Raw genomic sequence first — 8,038 nt, forward strand, 5'->3', positions numbered from 1 at the left:
AGGGAGGGAGGGAGGGAGGGAGGGAGGGAGGAAGGAAGGAAGGAAGGAAGGAAGGAAGGAAGGAAGGAAGGAAGGAAGGAAGGAAGGAAGGAAGGAAGAAAGGAAGGAATTCATATGCCATCAATTCTTTCTTTGGAGGCAGATATCATTTTTCATCATGAGTCCTTTGGGGCTGTCTTGGATCATTATATTACTAAGAATAGCCAAGTCATTCACAGTTGATTTTCATACAATATTGCTGTTACTATGTACACTATTCTCTGGGTTCTGCTCACATCATTCTATATCAGTTCATGTAAGTCTTTCCAAATTTTAGCACCGGGCTCCTTCCAGCCAGTATGAGCTGACTCTAGCACACCCCTGAGCTACCCTATCCAAAGACTTGTCTTCCCCAAATTAAACATCTCTAATTCCTTCAACTGATTTTCATACAGTAGGGTCTCAGTCCTTTCACCATCTCAATTATCATACTCTATGTCAGGAGGTCTTAACTTTGGGTCCATTGGTAGATTTCAGGGGTCTATGAGCTTGGAGAGTAAAAAATTACAGATTTATTTCCATACAATTGATTTTCTTTTTTAATCCTATGTGGGATTTTTTGTGCATTTAAAAATATGATTGTGATAAGGAGTCCATAGGCTTCACAAGACTGTCCAATGGATCCATAATCCAAAAAAAGATGAATAACCCTGCTCCAGATGCTGTCCATTTTGCCTATGTCTTTTTTTAAACATGTGATACACAGAACTGAGCAGAACCGGGAGAACATTGTACATAGTGACAGCAATATTGTATGAGAATCAACTGTGAATGACTTGGTGTAGCAGCAAGCACCCCAGCGTCCCTAGGGTGGCTGCCAACACAGGTTCTTAGGTCTGCTTTGTTAAAGGAAAGCAACTCAAAATGGGTGAACAAGCTTACTTTAATCAGTCAAATATGTATCATTTACCTAGTTCAGGGGAAAAAGGTCAGCACCCTGAACTTCAGAGTATACAGACAGAATTATCAAGACAGAGAAACAGATCAAGTAGACAAGTTTCCAAACTGTCCAACCATTACATCCATACCAAATCAATATCTGGGTTTTTCAAAGCCAGGGGGCTCTCAACAACGGCTTCCCAGAGTCTCATCTGACCAAATCACAGAACACTTCTCAAAGTGAGCCCCAAAACAAAGCCTCAAATCAGGGTTTATACAGCCTTCTCCTGGCTCAGAGAATGTAACAACCTTTTGGACCCACTGGCAAATCAAAAAGTATCTACTGAAAAACAAGCCTCCCACCCCAGGCTCCAGGTGCACTTTAGCCTAGGGTCAGGGAAGATCTTAAAAATTTACATTCCCATTACACTTGGCTATTTTCAGTAATATCCAGACAGTGCTCCAGTATCTCAAGGCCAAATCAGACATGTTTGAAGAATGACAATGAAGAAAGAAAAGGGCATCTGGTTGGAATGTTGGCTTCCCTAACATCTATGCAAGTAACCAAAGATGAAAGTCTGTGTCTTGTATAGGTTGTGTGAACTTACAGGGGCATTCAGGGCCACTGTCACATTTGCAGACTTCCAGGGCCCATGTCCAAAGTCTCCCCATCCCATTTCCCAGTTACATTACTATGTGCCCCATAGGTGCTTTTAGGGCACAATTATTACAATGTGATTATTTACAACCCTGATGAAATCTGAAAGAAATCGGATTATAACTAAATGAAATCAGGCAGTGATTTATTTTAGCCCCTAATCCTACCTCCCATTCTTTGAGTGATTTGAAGGTTACTTATTGAGTACCTACCACAAACAGGGTCCTGTGCCAGGTCTTGTGAGATGGCTTTGAAGTCAGAGACCTGGGGTTCTAATTCTGACTCTATTTCTACCCATGTGACCTCAGGCATTGACATGTAACATCCCTAGCCTCTAGCTCCTTATGGAAAATGAGGAGGTTGAACCAAATGGCCTCTGAGGCTCCTTCTGGCTCTTAATCTATTATCCTAGGAAGAAGCTGTGGTCCCTGCCCTCCTAAGAGTTTATGTTTTGGGGGAAAGAAGATGTGGTTAGAGATACCTGTAGTAATGAGCAAAATAAAATGGGGATCCCTAATTTCATGAGTATGAATGCATCTCCTGTGCATAGTTTGCACCCATCCCCCTCTTTATGCCCTTAGGAAATTATCTTTGTGATTTGCTGTAGCAAAAAAAAATCCATCATCCAATGCCCAGGTCCCTGGGGATGAGTTGTTCCTCTGTGCTTAGCGAGCTGGCTCTTGGATTATAGACATACAGTCTGTTCCTGGGCGCAAACCCAGCTCCTTTCAAGCTTGGTAGGAAGTACTAGGGTTTGTTCTCCACTGGCACAGCCCCTCAGATCCCTGGGGCACCTCCATTCCTAAGAGCAGAGCCCAAAAGGAGTCTAATGAAGGCAATATATGAGAGGATGCAGGGTGTCATAGAAAATGGAAGGCAGGAAGACCTGAGTTCAAATACTACCTCATACACTTAGTAGGTGTACAACCCAGGGTAAGTCATTGGTACTCTCCATCTCAGTTTCTGCACCTGCAAAATGGGAATAATAATAGTACCTAACTTTCAGGGCATTTGTAAGGATTAAACAAGGTAACACATGTGAAGGATTTTGCAAACAGAAAAGTGCTAAATAAATGCTAGCTATTTTTATTGTCAGATGCCATAATAGCATTGATGGGACATTTTCAAGTTTACCAAGAGATTTACTCACAACAACCCTGGGAGGTTGGTATCAAAAGTATCTTAGGCATGAGGAACATGTGGATCAGAGGGGTTAAACAACTTACCTACAGTCACAGTTGGTAAAGATGGAAGTCAGGATACAGGAACAAGTTGAATCCAGAGGGGAAATTTCAGTGCCCTGATATTTCAGTACATGATCTGATACATTAACAAGTTAAGTTGACACCTAAAAGCTGGTGAACTTAGCTGAGTTAGGAGTCATAAAGAAACAACTCCAGACAAGAAGAGGAATGGGATCCAGTCCCACATGGCTTGACACATTAACAAGGTCTATTGACTCCCCAAATCCAGAGAAGTGAACTAGGTCAGGAGAATGTAAAGAAACAACCCCAGACAAGAAGAGGAATGGGATCCAGTCCCACATGGCTTGACACGTTAACAAGGTCTATTGACTCCCCAAATCCAGAGAAGTGAACTAGGTCAGGAGAATGTAAAGAAACAACCCCAGACAAGAAAAGGAATGGGATCCAGTCCCACATGGAGATTTTCTCATGCCATTCACATCCCAGAGCTGCTGGCTTGGCCCCCTTCCTGCCTCGTCAACTTCTTCATGAAGGGCATGATAAAGAATGTCCTATTGGATGTGAGCCCTGAGTGAGAAGGCAGAGATCTGGGTTTTTGACTGAAATGGGAAAAGACTGAGTGGTCAGATGAGGCAGGGAGCAGCTGGAGCCAGGAAAAGTATGCCCAGAGGCACCCAGTAGAGCAAGGATCCGAGGTTTATTTGAGCCTGTTTCTATCTCCATAGCATCTGCCCCCTCCACAGGAAACCCTCAAGTTCAGCTGGTACGTTCATACCTAGAATTGGTTAGTCTTCCCAATAAAAAGCTCACAAAGATGCTCCGAATGTAGCATGGTGTTCACTCTAGTCAGGAGGGGGCTGGATTGCATCCTTTCTGTGTCATTGATAAATGGAAAAATTACTGACTTGTGAAGGGCAGGGTAGTGCAATGGAAAGAACTCCAGGGGATCTGAATTGTCCCCTTGCCTCTGGCACTTACTCTCAGTGTGATCTTAGGTGAGCAACTTCATTTCTCCATGCATCAGCTCCTTCATCTTTCAAATAGGAATAATTACCCCTCACCTCCCTACCACCCAGGCAGGTAGGGTTGGATGATATCAGGTCTGTTGTCGAGGGAATTCCCTATTCAGGTAAGGGCTGGAAATGATGCCCTTGGCGTCCCTTCCAACTCATTTCTGTGACTAATAAAATGAGGAAATCAACACAAAAAGCAGGAAGTTAAAGTAATTGCAAGTAAGACAGATTCAGAGTGAGAGCATCTTTGATGATCCCATCTTTGTCATTTGCTATCTATGTGACCTTGGACGAGACAATCATTCTCTGTAGACCTCGGTTTCCATACTTGTAAAAGAATCTGCATGACCCCTAAGGCCCCTTCCACCTCTAAATCTATATGTAAATGCTATAATATTCATCTCAGAACTGGGTTTAGATTGATGATACAGTGAACTGGACCTGAGATTGTATAGCTCAGTAAAGCAGTTACGGTAGGGATAAAAACTGGGTCTTGGAATGTTTACCAAGCAAGGAGTCCTGTAGTTCTGGAGGAGTGGATAGGTGTCTCTGAAGCTTGTGGCTGCTTCAGTTCTTCAATCTAGAGTGTAGTTTTAACTCAAGGTTCTTAACCTAGGGTCCATGTATAGATAGATTTCAGGGGCAGGCCATGTCTATGAACTTGGATATTATTTTCACTAGCCTTTAAGTGATGGTTCGCATTTCCTTCTATCATGAATGTAGGCAACAAACTGTTCTCCCAAGAAGGGAGCCATAGGCTTCACCAGATTGCTAAATGAGTCCATGACCCCCTCCCAAAAGATTAAGAATCCCTGTTCTAGTTTGAGAGTGGTAGGAAGGAGAATATGTATGGAACCAATGGCTTTTTCCACCTCCCACCAGGGCTTTGGAGCCCTGAGGCATTGTCACACCCTCAGCTCTAGGCTGTAGGAAAATGGCCAGGTTTCCTCCCTGAAGAGAATGGCACTGGCTCTGTAAGACACACACATGTCTGCAGGGGGCAGGCTTAGTAGGCAAGGCAAGCATTAGCTACTAAGGACTAAATAGGGAAGTAGGAAATAGTAAGGGACATTTCTTAGGTTTGGAGGGTTTTTTTTTTTTAAATAAATGCACATTTGGGGGGGGGGCACCAGAAAACTCTCTCCATAGCAGATAAGTACTTATTTTGTCATAAGATAAAGTGGACATGTGATAGTGCAGGCTCAAAGTCTCCAGGAAAGAATTGGGGCAAGATTGGAAAGATGCAAGTTCTAATCCTTGCCCGTGGAACACCCAAGCCTTGTCCCAGCTTTGGCAACAGATGCTGTGAACACAAGCAGCACAAACCCAAAACAGCGCAATCTGGTGACTCTGGTTGTCTGAGACCTTTTATTGCTTTGTGGGAAGAGTGCTGAAAACACAGCCTACAAGCCACAAAAATGTCCCTGACCCCTCCTCCTGCCCCGACTACCAGTACCACCCCTTGTTCCCATCATGACCTACAGGAGACCTTGGCATGACCAAAAACTCAGGATACACAAGAATACAATGGCCTTCCCCTAGAGTTTGGGTAAATCCCTTGCTTCTTACATAATCCAATACAATTTAATGAACCTTTATTCAGAGCCAACAGTATGAAAGGCACTGTGCTAGGCTCTAGGGAAACAAAAACAAGACCCCAAAAAGCCAGTCTTTGCAGTCAGATTTGCCTCAGATAAACTGTTGTGAGCCTGGCCCATGAATTCACATCTCTGAACCTCAGTTTCCTCACCTATTAATTGGGGATAAAAATAGCACTTCCCTCACATTTGAGGATCAGATGAAGTAATGTTTGTAAAGCTCCTTGCAAACCTTAAAGCATTATTCAAATAGCAACTGTTATTATTAGAAGTAAATAAATTAAAAATATAAAATAAAAAGTATGCAAACTAAAAATAAACTACATAAAACTTTAAAAGTAGTATATACAGGAAAATTTGGGGGAGTTTTTAACCTGGGTTCTATGATCTTTTTTTATAACTGTATTTCATTATAATTGATTGCCTTTTTGATGCCATATCAAAATATATAGATATTCTGAGAAGATACTCATAGGCTTACTAGACTGTCAAGGAGGTTCATAACACACACAAAAATACAACTATTAAAAATGCCTATTGACCCAGCAATACCACTTCTAGGGTTGTATCCCCAAAAGATCACAAAAATGGGGAAAGGACCCACATGTACAAAAATATTTATATTTTTTGTGGTGGCCAGGAATTTGAAATCTAATGGATGTCCATCAGTTGGGGCATGGCTAAACAAGCTGTGGTATATGAATGTAATGGAATACTACTATGCTATAAGAAATGATGAACAGGCAGACTTCAGAGAAACCTGGAATGACTTATATGAACTGATGATAAGTGAGGGGAGCAGAACCAGGAGAATATTGTACACAATAATAGCAACAGTATACAAGGACAGATTTTCATAGACTTAGCCCTTCTCAGCAATGCAAAGACCTAAAACAATTCCAAAGGACACATGATAGAAAATGCTAGCGCTAGCCTCATCCAAAGAAAGAACTATTGAGCTGGAATGCAGAATGAAGCAGACGATTTTCTTTTTTGTTTTCTTTTTTTTTTCTTTCTCATGGTTTTTTCCATTTGTTATAATTCTTCTATGCAACATGACTGATATGAAAATGTGTTTAATAAAAATGTATGTGTGGAGCCCATATCAGATTGCAAGCTGTCTTGGGGAGGGAGGAGGAAAAAATTTAAAACTCATAGAAGTGAATGTTAAAAACTAAAAATAAATAATTTATTTTTTTAACTATCAATCCCTAAAAACAAATGCCTGGTATAGAGGCATCCAGATGGTGCAGTGGATAGAGAGTTGAATTTAAATTCAGGAAGACCTGAATTTGAGTCCTACCTCAGATGCTATCTGTGTGACCCTGGGCAAGTATTTAACTTCCCTCTGACTCAATTTCCTCCTCTGTAAAATGGGAATAATTAAAGTATAGGGTTGTGAAGATGAAAAGAAAATCAAATAATATTTGCAAAGTGCTTTGCCAGCCTTAAAGCCCCATATAAATGTTAGCTGTTATTATTACTAGAGAGATCAAGATGGATTTTTATATAGGAGATGACATGTAAACTAAACCTTGAAGGAAACAGGAACTAGAAGAAAGGATGACATTCGTCCTAGATAGTGATAGTCTTTGCAGAGGTATGGAGGGGTAACATGAACTGGGGAGTTTGGGGAATAGCAAGGACATATTAGAAAAGGGCAAAGATATAGGTCAGCCCACAGGCTACTGGGACAGTGTTCTTTGGGGTAGGTGGATCCTGCCAAGAAAGTAACTCAGGGCCACTGTAAAGCCAAGCATGAGCAACTCTACAGAGGACTGCTGCTGTGAATAGCTCTAAGGTTCTGATCATATAGTATAGTGAACTCTCTATCTATTCAGCAGTAAACTAAAGCAAAACATTCACAGGAACCAAAGTACAACATTCACAATGATATAACATAACAACTTATCACTAAAGTGGCCACTAGTTTTAAACAAAAGATATCATTCAGTAAGTCCTTAACTCAATCATCCTTAAGGAGCAATCCTCCTTAAGAGATACACAGTGCAAAGGTCTGCCACCCCTAGGTCACATTGCCTTAATCTCATCAGTCAGAAGAAAGTCTTCTTTTTTTCTGATTGGAGACTAGCTTTTAATCATCCTTAAGGGGTACAAAGTAAAAGTACAAAATTCTCCCACCCCTAGGTCACAATAAATCATGATCTTTTCAGCCAATACTAAGTATCCAAGGAAAGGTCCTTTCATCTTGACTCAGGGCTGGTTCCCAAATTCTATGGTTCCCCTTCCATGCGCCCAGCTCTTGTCCGAATTCACCTGTCACCTGGACTCACGGGTAGGCAGCTCCCAGCTTCTGTTCCAGCTCCTGTTCCAGTTCAAAGCTCATGGTGACCAGTCTACCTCAAGCCCTTCAAAATCTCTGTTCCTGGGAAGAGAAAACTTAACGGAGCCACAACAATATCTACACACATCAAGCTTAGCAGAATTATAACAACATTCACACACATTGCAGGCACTATCATCTCAATTCACTTTCTGCCTGTGATATCAACACAAGTCAATAGACAGGGTGCATCTGTCTGGCAAAGTAGCACGATTCAACAGAATGCTTCCATCTGACAAAGTAACACAATCAACAGATAGAGTCCTTCTAGTTGACAAAGTAACACAAACAACAGACAGAAG

At 41.6% G+C, this 8,038-nt stretch overlaps 1 protein-coding gene and 1 long non-coding RNA gene across 3 annotated transcripts in view; one reads left to right on the forward strand and one right to left on the reverse strand.

Annotated features, from left to right (window-relative positions):
• The window catches only part of LOC138162161 (uncharacterized), a 445,118-nt gene that overhangs the window by 304,926 nt on the left and 132,154 nt on the right, over positions 1 to 8,038 (reverse strand). The window lies entirely within an intron of this gene.
• NGF (nerve growth factor) overlaps positions 1 to 8,038 on the forward strand; it is an 85,746-nt gene that overhangs the window by 76,469 nt on the left and 1,239 nt on the right. The gene's annotated exons all lie outside the window — the stretch shown is intronic.

The sequence above is a fragment of the Petaurus breviceps genome, unplaced genomic scaffold, assembly GCF_028583685.1.
Source record: "Petaurus breviceps papuanus isolate PSGF00001 unplaced genomic scaffold, PetGlider_PUasm1.0 186, whole genome shotgun sequence".
Classification (NCBI taxonomy): domain Eukaryota; kingdom Metazoa; phylum Chordata; class Mammalia; order Diprotodontia; family Petauridae; genus Petaurus; species Petaurus breviceps.